Source organism: Microtus pennsylvanicus, chromosome 3 (genome assembly GCF_037038515.1).
Source record: "Microtus pennsylvanicus isolate mMicPen1 chromosome 3, mMicPen1.hap1, whole genome shotgun sequence".
Lineage (NCBI taxonomy): Eukaryota > Metazoa > Chordata > Mammalia > Rodentia > Cricetidae > Microtus > Microtus pennsylvanicus.
The window spans coordinates 126,107,958-126,123,593 of record NC_134581.1 but is presented as its reverse complement, the minus strand read 5'-3'; positions in this window follow the sequence as shown (position 1 = coordinate 126,123,593).

Sequence of the window (15,636 nt, the reverse complement as noted above, 5' to 3'; positions counted from 1 at the left end):
AGAAAACTATGCTTAGGAAAAGTTTAGGAACAGCAGAAGTAACTTCAGGAAATGCTTGCTTAGTATTTCTTCATTAAGACTTATTCCGTGGTGGTATGGATTCTGAAAGGGGAGGACACGGTTTCATATAAATCGGTAGCCCCTTGTTAGTCATCTCTATTTTAATGAACAATAATCCAAGCATACACGTAAACTCATGTGTGCCCCTCTCCCTGTGACAGTGGGAAGTGAAAAATCTCAGGGCTGTTGCAGATGGGAGGAAGGAGATAAGGGTGCAGGAGGAAAGAAGACCTGGAAACAGGATGCTTTTTACCTCCTTGGAGTATGCGCCAAAACACAGGTGTAAGGCTTTCTGTAAAGAGCGTTATAATCACAAGCTTCTCAGCGTCACTGCATTTTGAAAATCGTATGGTTCACTTTCTCACACAAGTACAAGCTCCTCAAAGCCAACAGCCTGCAGGGTAGGCAGCCCCTAGTTCATACTGTGGTTTCTGCTGAACTTTCGGAACTTGGAACTGAGGCTTCCTTTCCATCTTTATTATTGAATGTAACACTGCAAGATGTCCTTGATACGAGTTTTATATAATGGCTAGAGGCTTTTAATTGGTGTTTGTGGTTACATAGTTGGGGAAATGGTCAGACGCAAACATTACCAAGAAAGACGACATCTTAGTGGAAAAAAAATACCGAGAACTCCGATGTCCAAAATGGTGGTGGGTCCCAATGTCTGGAGTCACAACGGTGGTGGGTCTTGCTACATTTTGGAATTGTCAAAATTATATGCAAGACCACATGTTTATGGAACACCTGAGAATGACAGTAAAAATGTCTTCAAGTTGCTCTTACCCCAGGGGGTGCATCTGTGAGGAGCAGCAACGTATGTGTTACAAAACAGAGACAGGACACACTGCTTTCTTGTACTGCTGCTATGCATGCTGTGGACCCAATGCCTGCTGTAAGGTCGGGGAAGCTTTCAGCTGTGGCTTTGATGGTGCAGTTTCCCAAAGAGGCAGCATGCTAAAATGGATATTATCTAAAGTTTTCTCCCCAACCAGACCAATTGTCGAACAAGGCACAAGTCTTTTGTGAAGATGCTGTTGTTTGTCTCAATCGTTCTGTGCTGTAGCCCTTGCCACAGAAGGAGACCAATTATCTGTTCTGCTCACAGGACGCATTGTTTTTCTCTATTTTCAATCTGTGTTCAGTCCAGCTCCTTCTGCTAGGAAGGTTCTATTTGTCTAGAGCGACCATTCCCTCTTCTGGTGGTTTTGTTTGAACTTTAACGGGACTTCAGCATCCATTCATGGAAAAATGAATCTTGGCTTGTCTTTGTTTCACTTTAAGCCTTCTCTGCCTTTTTAAGGTTCCTCTGGTGTGCTCAGCATGCCATTAACCCCAGCTTTACGGGGTGTTCCCTGGGACAGATAATGCCTTCATGTCTGGCACCCACCTCTAGTCCAAGATTTGCCGGGGCACTGAAACCCACCACAGTACGTTTCACATGTGTAGTGCTAACTGCTTCCACCTCAGATGCTTTGTTCCTGAGAGGAGCATCTACGGTTCTCAAGAGACCACTGTGGTTTGTTCTGTAATTAAAATGGTGTGCCATTTTCAAAACTGTTTCATCCGCTAGCCTCCAAAGGGGAGGTCTGCAGTAAGCAGATGTAGTTACTTTGCTACATCTAGTTCATGAACTTCATTCCCCAATTAAGCAAATTTCCCTGTCTTCCTAATAATAGGGGGGCTTTCCTCCATCTCTTTCCTTTTCCTCTGGAGATTGGGACCGAAAGCTTAACGTTGTCACTGGAGAGCTTGAAAATGCTGGCATGCTGTGAGACAATGGTCTTGTACCCTGTAGAGGTTTGTCAGTTGTACTGGTTTAATAAAATACTGACTGGCCAGTAGCCAGGCAGGAAGTATAGGAGGGTGACCAAGCAGAAAGTATAGGCAGGGTGACCAGAACAGGAGGATTCTGGGAAGAGGAAAGGTGCAATCTGCAGTCATCACCCAGATGCAGAGGAAGTAAGATGAGAATATTCACTGATAAATGTACCAAGTCACGTGGCTAACACAGACAAGAATTATGGGTTAATGTAAGATGTAAGAATAAGTTAATAAGAAAGCCTGAGATAATAGGTCAACCAGTTTATAATTTAGACCTCTGTGTGTTTCTTTGGGACTGAACTGCTGTGGGACTGGGCAGGACAGAAACTTTGGTCAACACTGGTACATGGCATCAGTGTTCCTTTGTGTCTGTGAAGAAGCAGGATGTTCAGGGCCTAACTTGTTATTTTGAGGTCTGAAAAGCACCATCTGTTTAACCCCAAGAACTCAGATATACTCAAGGTAAAATCCACTTGCCAGTTACTTGCTCACTAAGATATAATATGGTATACTGTGGTGGTTTGAATGTAATTGCCCCCATAATCTCATAGGGAATGACATTATTGGGAGGTGAGGCTTTGTTGGAGGGGGCATGGCCTTGGAAGAAGTTTGCCACTGTGGGGGTGGAATTTGAGGTTTCCCATGCTAAGAATACTGCCCAGTGTCTAAGATGACTGTAAGCACTTTCAGGTCCAGCACTACATCTGTCTTCAGGCTCCTCCTCATATGATAATGGAATAAATCTCTGAAACTGTAAGGGTGTCACCCCAATTAAATGTTTTCTTTATAGGAGTTGCTGTGGTCCTGGTGTCTCTTCACAGTAATAAGAACCATAACTAAGATATGTAACTTCTCCCAAATGGACTTAAGAATGACTTTTTGTTGTTTTGCTGATGTTTTTGCACTACATTTTCTTTAAATGCAAGAAACCTTCATGGTAAGGGAGTTTGAAAATGTCAAAGGCAATAGGAATATAAGACATTTTGTTTGTTCCTCATTTTTCATTTGTGTAAATAAAGGGACAAACACATGAATGCAGAAATCTTAAAAACAACAGCACATTTTGCTACAAATGCTCGGGTGATCTGAACACCTTGTTTCTGAAAATCCGTTACTCCCTTGTTGAAGCCCTTGTCTGTTCTGCAGCAGCACCTGCAGTAAGTCACGGAGTTGCTTTGATAGAAAAGGGCATAGGGCAAAGTGTCATCTAAGCAGGCAAGTTATCAGGATTTGAAGACCACCTTTGACACTTACACACGTGGGGGCCTATACATAGTAATCCACATGCCTCAGTTTCTCCACAACTCTCCCTTAACTTGACTTCAAAGGATACAATGAGATCATCCTTATTATTCTGCCCAGACTGTTCAAATATTTATGACTAAGACTATAATTCACCGGTAAGTTTGTAGTAACTTTTTTATACCTATTTTATAATTTATGCGAGGAGTGACATAGTTTTTTTAATATAGCCTTCATTGGTTATGAAGATTATGCCACAGATGAATGAAATACCTCGGTATTGTTGAACGCTTAGATGGCTTCTAGGTTTTTACTATTATGAATAACAGTGCAATAAGTATGTCATTGACCTTAACTTTCTCCCTTCTTTAGCTAAAGCTATTTTATATTTTATTGCAAATTCTGAGAAATAATAAATTTTTTAATCAATTTTTTATCATTTTCACTTTTAAAACATCTGCTTTACATAGCACAGTACCTGGCAGAACACAGTGAGAAAATGATAAATTCTCCTTGTTATCAATAGCTGCTACATACACTGCACTCTATTCCCGCCATATGCACTATGCAATACCTTCCTATTTCAATTTCTGGGTTCCTTTTCCAGCCGCAGACTGTGGCACCAGGAAAGTTAGTGCTTATCTTTTTGTTTAAGGAGCTTTATGGAAATGCAGTTTGTGCATTATAACGTTCACGCCTTTACACTCTAGTTCACGGTGTTTAATATATTCATAGATCAGTACACTAATCAGCACACTCTAATTTTAGACTGTTTTCACCCTAAAAGAAAAGCTATAATCAAGAGCAGTTTCTCCTGCAACCCCTTATCTCCCAGTCTTAGGAAACTGTCACCATTATTCTGCTTCCTGTCTCCTTAAAACTCACTTGCTCTGGGCGCTTCACAAATGTATAATGACGGAGTGATAGAACACACAACTTTTGAGTCTGAGGACTTTTATTTTCAATAACACCTTCAAGGTGAACCTGTGTTGAAGCATGCATTAGTGCTTCGTTCTCGTGTGGCTAAATTATATTTCACTCTATTGATGCACTGAGCTTCGTCCATCCATGACCTGATAGACATTTGGGTTATTTCCATGATTGACTACTGTGGACATCCCCGTACAAGTTTCTGTTGCTGTTTCTGGCATGTTATAACTTCACTAGGAGTATAATTATTGAATCACATGGCAACATCATGCTTAAAATTTTGAGAAACTGCTGACTGGCTTCAAAAATGGCTGCGTTATTTATTACATTCCTGCCAAGACTGTGCAGGTTTCTTCTTTACCTAGATTCTCCCCAAAATGCTTTATTGTCTGTCCTTTATTTCAGAGACATCCTATTGGGTATAAAGTCCTATCTCAATGTGCTTCTGATGCATTTCCTGAATAATTAATTGTGTTCACTATCTTTTCCTGTGCTTGTCAATAATTTGTGTATATTCAAGAAATAGCCATTATTGTCCTTTACTCATTTTTAATTGTTTTTGCAAATTAATGAGTGATTATATAGTATGAATATGAATCTCTAATGCTATATTTTGTTCACAAATATTTCCCTATTTTATCTTCCCATTGTCTTGGCACACACTTTCATTGCCCCCTAGTGCCCTTTCAAGTCACCCTGATACTTCCTGCTAGTCTAGCTGGTAGGACTATCTGCTGGTGAGTTCCAGGTTTACGTGATTTCAAAATGTCTCAGTAGTTAACCTAAGGTATTTGCTAATATTTCTCTCCCATTATTTTGAGGTACCTACTATCTGTGGACCCCATGGCTTATGACAGGAAGTCATTCATAATCCTACAAAGGATCTCGTATATGTGATAAGCTTGTTTCTCTGTGCTACTTACAAGATTGTTTTTCCCTGTCTTTCAGTGGTGTGATTATGTTATATCAAGACATGACTCTTCTCACTGTTGGTTTCCACAGCTTCTGTGCTTACAGAACCATTGGTTTTCAATGATACTGCACAGCTGTGGACTGGGGGGGGTAGAGTCAATAAATTTACACTATGCAGGCTCTGGTTCGTACAAGCTATATTTTTCATTGAACAACTGCTTTTCAAATGGCCTTTGATAAATTTCCATAGTTCTTAAAAACTCTTGTTATTCACTTGTGGAAGAGTGGATTTATGGAATTGACTCAATTAGCCATTTAAGAAGTTATGAAAAATAGCTACAATGATCCCTTCCATTATTATAGTACAGATGAAAAGAGTTAATATTAAAATACTTTATATAAAATATAAAACATTATTACTCTGTTGAGACTGACTCTTTCAATCCCACCCACAAATTGGGAGAGGATGCTGCTGCAGTGGGCTTTTAGACAGTTTTTTAGATGAATGAAGGCAAGAAGGCAGCTTTGGCAGATGGTTAGTAGGTGGCTATTGCTGGCATGGGGGTCTGTGTAGAAGAGTCTGGAGGCTGGAGTAGGAGGAAGAAATAGAGGGAGCCAAGAGTAGGTTGGCTAACCTACATCAAGTCATTGAGTGCCCGAGTAATAGCAGGAACATTTGTTCTGAGCCTTTCTCGTGTTTAAAAGTTAGATGTTCATGGGCACCCATGTTGTTGTCTATTAGCTAAATTGTTGTGGAATACTTAACTACATAAAGATGTATTACATTCGTTTATGCTGTGAAATGTTCCTTTAACTATGTAAAGGTTGTTTCATTTGTTTATGCTGCTTTTGTTTAATGATGTAAGGATGTGTGTTTAATTATGTGAAGATGTGTTACATTTGTTTATGTTGCAGAATATTACGTTAACTGTGTAAATGATGTATCTTACATCTGTTCGTGCTGCGTTTGTTCAAGTATGTAAAGATGCATTGCATTTGTTTGACCTTGCCTGCCATAAGGCGCCTGCTTGGTCTAATAAAGAGCTGAATGGCCAATGGCTAAGTAGAGAAAGGATAGGCAGGGATGTCTGGCAGAGAGAATAAACAGAGATAATATGTTTCAAGAAATAATGACTGAGAATGTCTTAAAATTGGGTAGAGAAATGGATAGGCAGATAAATGTGGCACAAAAGTAACCTGAAAGATGAATTGATCAGATGCACAGTAGTTAAATTCTCAAACTTCAAAGACAAGGGGAACTTTACAATTATAAGAGGAAAATGATTCATTACAACCATGTAACCCCAAAACAACAACCAGTGAATTTCTAGACAGAAAAACTTGTAGACATAGAAATCACAGAATGATATGCTTGAAACATTAAAAGAGGGTCAGTGAGATGGAGCAGGAGTTGAAGGTGGTCATAGATAAAAGTCTACAGTCAGAGCTCCACCCCAGGAATCACATGGTAAAAGGAAAGAAATGATCTAAGATCTCCTCTGACCTTTGGACAGCCTACAGTACATGCCCCACATATGTCCAATATAAATGTAACAATGCTTTTTAATTGAAAAAAAAATCCCGTTAGCAATGTTATACCCAGGAGACCTGTTCTTCCTTCCTCAACAGACAAAAGCTGGTGTTCAGCATAGCTAGATGTGCCTTATAAGGAATGCTGAGAGGAATCCTCAAGTTAAAGTGAATGAACACTACTTCTCACTGCATAGACACATGCATGTGCTTTTTTTTAAAGTCCGAATTCTCTAGGGTCATAATGATGCTGCATAAATCAGGCTCAAATAGACTGTGCAAGAAACACATATCAAAAGGACTGTGGTTTCTTTTGTACATAAAACATGTAAGAAATAGAAGCAGAATATCAGTAATCTAAAGAACTGATAGAGGCAGAGGTATATAGTTATACACGTGCTTGAAGTTAAGATGTTACTATAAAGCAGAAAAGGAAAAGTTTAAGATTTTTATGTCAGCCTTATGGTAACTGTCAGAAAAAGGAGAAGAAAAAGATGAGTTAGTTCAGGGAAGGAACGGATACACAATCTTGGAAAGTCAAGAACCACCTGCATTCCAGGTGGGCTGGTGCCCACCCCTCCAGCCCTCCCTTAACTAACTCAGGGCCATGTCACCACCAGCCATCAAATGTGACACATTCCTACTGTCACCAGGAGTTGCAAGTTTATAAATATGGGTCTATTTTCACTCTTTCAATGTGGACACCAAATTTTATCAGAACCCGAGCTGATGAAGATGCTCTTTCCTCTGGTGTGTATCTTTGGCATCCTTGACAAGTGCTTCATTTGTGTAGTTTTATGTACTCTAATGTTTGTGGCTTCTATAATGTTTCATTTCCACATGTCTGTTTTTGTACCAATACCATATTCATTTTTTTATTACTATAGCTCTGTAATATATCTTAGAATCTGGACTGGTAATCCCCCCAGCATCATCCTTCTTGCTCAGATTTGTTTTTCTATTTCTGTTAAAAATGCGGTGGACATTTTGATTGGGAGTGCATCGAGTCTGTGAATTGCTTGGCCTATTATTGTTCAGGGCACCCTGCCCCCCAGAACCTGAAGAGCAGGAGCTATTGCTTAAGCCCCTCAGTTGGTGATGCTTTATTAGCAAAACACCAGGGGATCACCAAGCTGATCTCTCCATCCCTAACAAAGATGAAAATGACAAAGAGATGAATTTCCAGAAGGCCTTTGTGGTGGGTGGGTGTGTGGTCAAGACCATGAAACAAACAACACACCCATTTTGAATGGACAGCCAGGTTGGCAGGTGGGAGACATTTTTCTGTGGGAGACTGTCAGATCTGGGATTTAAACAACCATGAAGGATGTAGTCAGAAGAATTACTTTTATCAAGAAGATGTCACTCCTTAGCTTTGAGACAGGAAATTGGGATATGAAATAGATGTGATAACAGATGTTAAGAGACAAAGCACATTCAGTTTGGCTGAAACACTAGTTTTGAAAATGAGAGTTTGTTCCAACAGGACTGATACATTAAAGTACAATTTGAGCATAAACTAGAACTTCCTAATTATATATGCACATCTTACCCATGGGAAACGCTAGAAGAATGCCAAGGCTACTGATTTAGTTCACGTGGGGCTATAGAAACGACAGACATGTGCTTGTGCATGAGCATGCATGCATGCACACACAGAGGGAGACACGCACATACATCTGAGTGAGAGTACATGAGTGTGCATGCACACTTGTGTATGTGTGCACACACACACATTTCATGTTCATTAGCTACTTTAGTCTACCATGTTTGTTATGAGTCATACCTGGGCACACTGGTGGGGAAATTTTCTAATTCCACATGACACCCTGCCATCACTTCATACTAACTCATGTCTGAGATGCTTCCTTCCACAAGAAAATGCATGTCCTTTAAAAGAAAAATGCCAGTTTGTATTTGGGTCCTGAGTTTCTTAACTGTCCACAAATGTTCACACGAAACGCCATTTTTAAAGTTCATATTTCTCTCTCTTTTGCTAAAATTAATTTTCTTTTATGTGTATGGGCACCTTCCCTCCATGTCTGTCTGCATCAGCTGATTGCCTACTGACTATGAAGGCCAGAGGAGGGTTCAGATCCCCTTGACCTAAAGTTACAGATGGTTGTTAGCTGTCATGTGGGTGCTGGGAATTGAACTCATGTCTTCTGGAAGAGCAGCTCATGTTGTGCTCTTAACTGCTGAGTTGACCCTCTAGACCCATCTTTTCTCTTAAGATACTGATGTCAGTGATGTGGGTACCCTCAGTGTATCCTAATTTTCTCACTCCTGGACTAATCCTGGATGCTTGGCCTATAATCTACTTCATCAATTCTTAATTCCAATCTAGTTTTGGTCATCTACCTCACTTTGACATGTCCATTGCAGCTCCCTGAGCTGTATTTTATGTCTAACACAACATTTGTTAGACATTTGGGGTATGTTCTTTAATGCCTGGTTTGACCTGTCAGGCAGACTCTGGGAACCCAGGTCTGGAGGCTATGGTCTTCATAGAGTTTCTACGCTCCTCCAGACATGGTGAGTCTAGTATTAACCCGGCACCCCTGATTACCAGAGGCTTTGTTTCTTCATCTTGTTTTCCCCAAGTTGGAGGGTATCCTAAGAATGGCTGAAAGATTTTTGTAGCTCTTCTCCCTGCAGATTGGAGACAGGAGATGTGTTTCAGGGCCTCAACAGTTATAGCCAACACCTGGAGAGCCCCCTTCTCAGTGCACCAACTCTGAAAGCATCTGGGGCAATGGAATTCTGGGAAGAGGTGTATGCATGGGGATCAGGGATCCAGCGTGACTCCCACCCAGGTCTTAGCAATATGCTGAAAATTTCTCTGCGTATTCTTTTACTGATTTGCATGACAGCTGTTGGCACCTCCTCCCAATGAGTGGATGCTCAGGTCTGCTTTCTCTCTGTGGTCCCTACCAAGAGTTTGGGTTAATTTATACCTGAAAAGCCAGTTCTCATGGAAAACCATTGTTACAATTTGGATAAAAAGTGTCCTTCCAAGACTTCCATATTAAAGACTTGGTTTCCAGCTATTTTGAGAGGTTGTCAGTGCTATAGGAGGTGAGATTTATCTGCAAGAAGTAGGTCACCCGAGGGATGTCCTTCAGAACTGTATTGTGTTCCCTGCTTCCTAGGTGCTGGAGGGGAGCACCTTTGCTCTGCCCCATGCTCATCTCGAGTGACAGAAACTCACCAGTGTGGTTACTAGTTTGCAGTAGGCTTAGCTTTTACTCTCCTGAAACTACAGCAGTGTATTCTTCCAGGATTTACATTTTTGAGCTTAAATTAGGAATATTTCAATGTATAGGTAGATTTATTTACTCTTCTTAGATTTTTCAGAATTATCAAAGTACTGATAATGTATTATATATACATATATATATATATACATATATATACTATGTTTCATACTGCTGCTCAAAAAATATGTTAGGGCAACCAAATTGTTATATCTTTCTCTATCCATTCTTCTTGTTGTTGATGTTGTTGTTATTGGGTGAAATATGCAATCTACCATGTATATATATGTATATATGTATGTATATATGTACATATATACACAAATTACTACACAGAAACAAATCAACTCTTCCCCATATTCTCTGAGAAGTGTAAGAAGAGTACAAATATCTTATATGGAACCAAAAGAAATTCATATTTCAAGAAATGTCTAAAGAATCAAGGTAAACAAACCTTGATATGCTTTTTATTATAGTTTCTTTTCCTTGGGCAATTAAGCAATCATTTGGACATTTTAAGTATATCCTGATTTAGATGAAACAAACATATAAGCAAGAGATGGGGTCTATAAAAAACTGTGTAACCATGGTGCTCAGTCCAGAGTATTAAACATTCAGAACATAGGCTTTTTTTTTTAACGAGGAAAAAAGCAAAATAAATGTTCAAATGCCAGTGTGGAGTCAGGAAGAGCAGAAAATCACTATCAAAATTCTTAGATAAAATAAAATAGAAATCCAAATGAAATGTTTCATACTGCTGCTCAAAAAACATGTTAGGGCAACCAAATTGTTATATCTTTCTTTATCCATTCTTCTTGTTGTTGCTGTTGTTATTGGGTGAAATATGCAGTCTACCACTGAGGCACATTCCTACCTCCTTGCCACTTTTCTCTAAAGGTGATGATGATTTCCAAAAGGTGTTATTCAACTCAGGAGTTTTCAGAGGACACACATTCCACACAACACCACTCAACCAAGTATGGAACCATAAAATGAGGCAACTGCTCTTTTGAGAAAGGACCTACACACATCCAAAGATAGGATTTCAGAAGTGTTGAGTTGGGGCCCATTAACCAGTTTTCTATAAGGTATTTTAAGACCTAGGGAAAGGATTGATGGTTCTCTTTTGGGTTTGGGTGAAGGAAAATCTATAGAGATGCTAATGGACCTTTCAGCTGGGTGCAAGATGTCCCTTTGAGCCAAGGTGACTTACTAAGCTCAAACTCAGGAAAGAAAAAAGCTGTGGGTTTGCAGCTCAGCTTTCCCACAGTTCTCAGGCCCCAAGGCAACAGAAGTTACCCACTACTAACTATTCTCCATCTAGAACTCACAGGAAATCAATGCTACAAAGTTTTATTTTCCAAAACAACAAATTTCTGTGGTAGTTTTAAGTTCAACGAGAGTTTATTTTTAAATTTTTTGTAGCTATAACAGGGGGCTGGAGTCCTCTGCAGTTTATGGACTAAGGCTCTATGGCTTGTATCCTTTGTTCATAGAAAGGGTGTGGAGAGAGAATATATAGGAGTCTGTAGTGGTTGGTTCAAGAGTTAGGTATCACGTGTAAACGCAGCAGACAAATGGTGGGATATGCCTGGGGTATTGCGGGTCATGAGGCATTTCTGAGGACTATGAACATTGCTTTGGCTCTCAGAGGAATTGGGGTAACTGAGGATTCGCCTATGGGTCCAAAGCATGACATACACCATCACCCCTGAGTATTGTACTCCAGATGCTATAGGAAGAGGTACTGTGGGGTGCTTTCTTTAAAGGAGTTGCTTGTGCAAAGAGACAAGTAAATGAATGGGATGGAGATGCATGATGTGAAAGGCACAAACAATAAATAAAAAGAAAGTTAAAAGAAGAGTTGCTTGTATAAACAAGTGATGTTCTTGTCATAATGATTATTTGCATGATAGATTATTTACTAAAAAACCGGATAGCATATGTATTGTGCTATATGTTTAAGAAAATGAACCCTACCAGAGAGAGTCATACAAATACATGCAGGTATGTTTTTAACTAAAAATACAAATTACCAAACCATAAGACAATAAATAATTATCTATCTGTCTGATAGATGATAAGTTAAGGCACCAGGCACAGAAGCAAGAATCATATGTATGTGCATGCACATGTGTATACACCCATATTTTCAAGCTTTAATTTGGAAGCTCATAAATATCTAGTATAGGTTTAAGGTTAACTAAACGGAATGAGCCCCTAAAAAGAAGAGGCAACACATGAGCTTGTGTATAATATCTGTGTGATACAGGCCACACAGACAAGTTTATTCCAATCCACTTTAAGACCAGTGATTTGACTTATGAGAATGCAAAATTATTAAGGTCTCGTTTGATATGAAGTCTGTTGGTGCAATGTGGGGTTATGTTCGTCGGTTATATCTGTGCTAGCTAAGAACCAACTAATATTCCTCCATTGATTTCCAAAGTCAGAGAACAAAAAGAAATGTAAGTAAAACAAGGGCAACAATCTGTTAACAAAACAAAAAATCCAGAAAGCCTTGAATGAGCAAGGCCAAAATTTCACTTTAGGCAACATCTGTGTATCACACGGCACAGCCATCTCTCTCAGAAAACAAAACCCACACGGCTTTGGATAGCTGCCCAGTTATAAGAGAGTAATACACGACTCTCACGTCAGGATGGGCCAAGTGGAACAAAAGTAAGTGATCATATTTAATGCTTCAAAAATGTAAAAATAAGGTAGAATCTTTTGTTTCTATACTGTACCTTGTTCTATATTTTTGTTCTGTATTGTACCTTGATGGGAGAAGGTATTTCCAAATGCAGATGCAGTTGTTAAAAATTTGGGTGTCAGTGAGGACACCTGTGGAGCTTTCAGATACAGTCCAGGGACTGAGAGCTGCTCCTGGAACTGAGACCTTCAGCATCATCTGATGTTCCTGAGAAGGAAAGCGCATCAACAAAGTGTACTTGGAAGAAGTCTGGTGCTGAGGTTGGTGCCCAGACCTTTCTAAGCAGCCCTAACTTCTGTCTGCTGTGATCGTTCAATCATCTTCTGTGTGTTGTTTCAATCAGTGTGTCCCTATTTTAGTCATATATTATGTGTTAGCGATGCCTAGATGGTTATCTATTTCTAGCTTTAGGTATCCTCCCGAGAAATAGCTGTTTTATGGCGATACTATTGACACCCTTTACAATGTTCTAATACTGGGCTCTAGAGTGATAGAATTTGTGCTTCCAGCTTTCTGTAAAATAGACTGAAGTAATAGAAGTGATATCTTTCACACCTATAATGTGAATAGCATTTTTCCAAATGCCTTTACCAACAGAGATAGTATATCCTGTGAGACTGTCCCAGGCTAATCAGGCTGAGCCCAAACAAGTGCCACAGATTGTGTTAGTGGGCAGTACACAGAACATGGCTGACTCTGAATATCCTGTCGGTCCACTGCCTACACCATCCTGGAAATGATGCCAGATGTTTGCTTCCAGACTGGGGATGTTGTTTCATTTCTCTAGAAGATTTTGTCTGCACGTGCCGCCGAATGAAAATGATGTTCCCAGTGAAATCAGAGCTGTTAGAGAACACAGTCATCACACAAGGCTACTGTGGGTTAGTGCATCATGTGGGTGTTCCCCAGCAGCATCCAGGATCCTGGCTGGGTGTTGAGACAAGCCCTCATTTCATGAGGGGGCACACCTTACATTTTGCAGAATGTCCGTGTCACACACATAAAGGGAAGCATGTAATGAGTGTGCCATCTGTTTGGGATACTACCTGAACACAGAATCAGTTGGAGAGCTTAAAGGAGGATGTGTTCTCAGTATGCCATCATATTTATCTTAGGTAAAGCTGATTTCAATAACAGCAACCCAAAAGGCATCTCTATAAGGTTTCCTTGGCTACATCATCGCAAAGAAGTGCAATTACCATCTGGCAATCAATATGGTGCTGGTTTCAAGTTTGAAATTTCTCAGAGCTGTCATTTCTTCATTCCCCCATTTACTTCATGATCATGATTCCAGATATTATTATATGCCTTGTTATATGTCAACATGGAATATTAGTCAGACTTCCGTCATTATCACAAATCCCCATGACAATCAACTTTATGAGAAGACAGGGTTCATTCTGACTTGCAGTTTTGGATGTTCTTGTTCATGCTTTATTGGTCACATTGCCTTCTGCCTGTGGTGAGACAGCGTGTCATAGCAGAAAACATGGCAGACCAAAACAGAAAGCAGGGGGAAGGATCAAGTCCCACAGTTTCCTTAGGGAGCATTCTTCCAGCAACTGAAACATGCAAAGCCGGACCCTGCTCTATGAGGTTTCCATCACCTTCCAAGCCGTGGACCGAGCCTTTAACACAGGTTCCTCTGGAGGAGGTGCTGGTGACAGTTTTTTGTTTCTAAGGATAGGTAAGGAGGAACAGTTAATAGTTCAGGAGGAGAAGAGTAATTTTCTTCCCTCTGAAACAATACTGATCTTAAGGTTACCAAGAGACTGTACTGTGCTCAGAATCATCTGGGAAGGAGATACCAATTGAAGTTGCATTTATTTTTGAAGACTAGTTTGCTGCAGAATTAGATCTGAAAATAACTGAACAAAACAGGCATTCTCTTGGATATGTTGATAGCTCATTCTGGTTTGTATGATGATGTGAAAAATACTATTTACCAAACACCTGCACAGGGTTAGGTCTGGAAGTGCATGTACATCCTAATTGTTTTCCATCTGCTAAACACAGACTGTAAAGGAGATCTTGCTAAGAGCAAGGGCACACACTTAGTGGCAGTAGGTCTGTGGAAGAGCTCCAGTCCTCTATGGTGTCATGCTGCCTGACTTGGATGAGGGACTGGGGCAGGAAAGAAACACTTGTTTTTCAAAGGGCAATATTGACTGAAGCAGAGGTGCTGTTTTACTCTTTTAAATCAGTGAAGGTTATGGCATTAAATGTTGAGAGTCTTTACTAAGCTGTGCCATAGCATGGGTAACAATCTCACTATGCAGATACCACTCTGACTGCATAGGTAATGCAATGTGTGTATGAAGTGTTGGACACATTTCTCTCTTTTCAGCTCAACTGATGGACTTTTAGGTCACCTCTTAACTAAGACAGGTGACTGAAGGGAAGGTCGTGTAACGATCATGGTTCTCCAGAGAACACAAGTTACAGGGTGTTTTTAATAATAGAATCGATAGGGTATGTGTATGTGTCTCTGTGTACATATATATATATGTATATATATTCATCTGTATGTGCCTATATATATACATATACAATATGGTGTGTATGTATGTATATATATATATATATACATACATAATATAATATGTGTGAATGTGTCTATTTATACAGTGTGATATCTGTGGAGAATTTGTCTATGTATGTATACAATATGCTGTATATGTGTATGTGTTAGTATATGTATAAAATTCTGTATGTGTATGTGTCTATATATGTACACAATATAGTGTGTGTGTTTACTTCTTTTTAAGAAGTTGGCCCATAATTCCTTAAATTAAATGATTGTAGAGGTGCAAGTCCAAAATTTACAAGGTAGGGCTCGAGATCCAAAGGCTATCTCCTGGCAGAATTCCTCCTTGCTTAAAGGAGGCATATATTTATTCTAGTAAAAATTTTCAACTGATTGCTTGAAGCCATATTCATTATGGGCATAATCTGTTTTACCTAAAGTCCATTGACTAAATCTGACCCAAAATAACCTCCATAAACATTCAGAATAACGTCTAACTACCTATCTGAGCCCCATAGGTCACCTAAGTTGTCATATAAAATTAATTCTCATGTCCCTCAAATGTCTTTCTCATCAACCAAATGACCAGGAGTCACAGGATGTAGGATTTATAAGGATATATAAAATTTCTCTTTGCC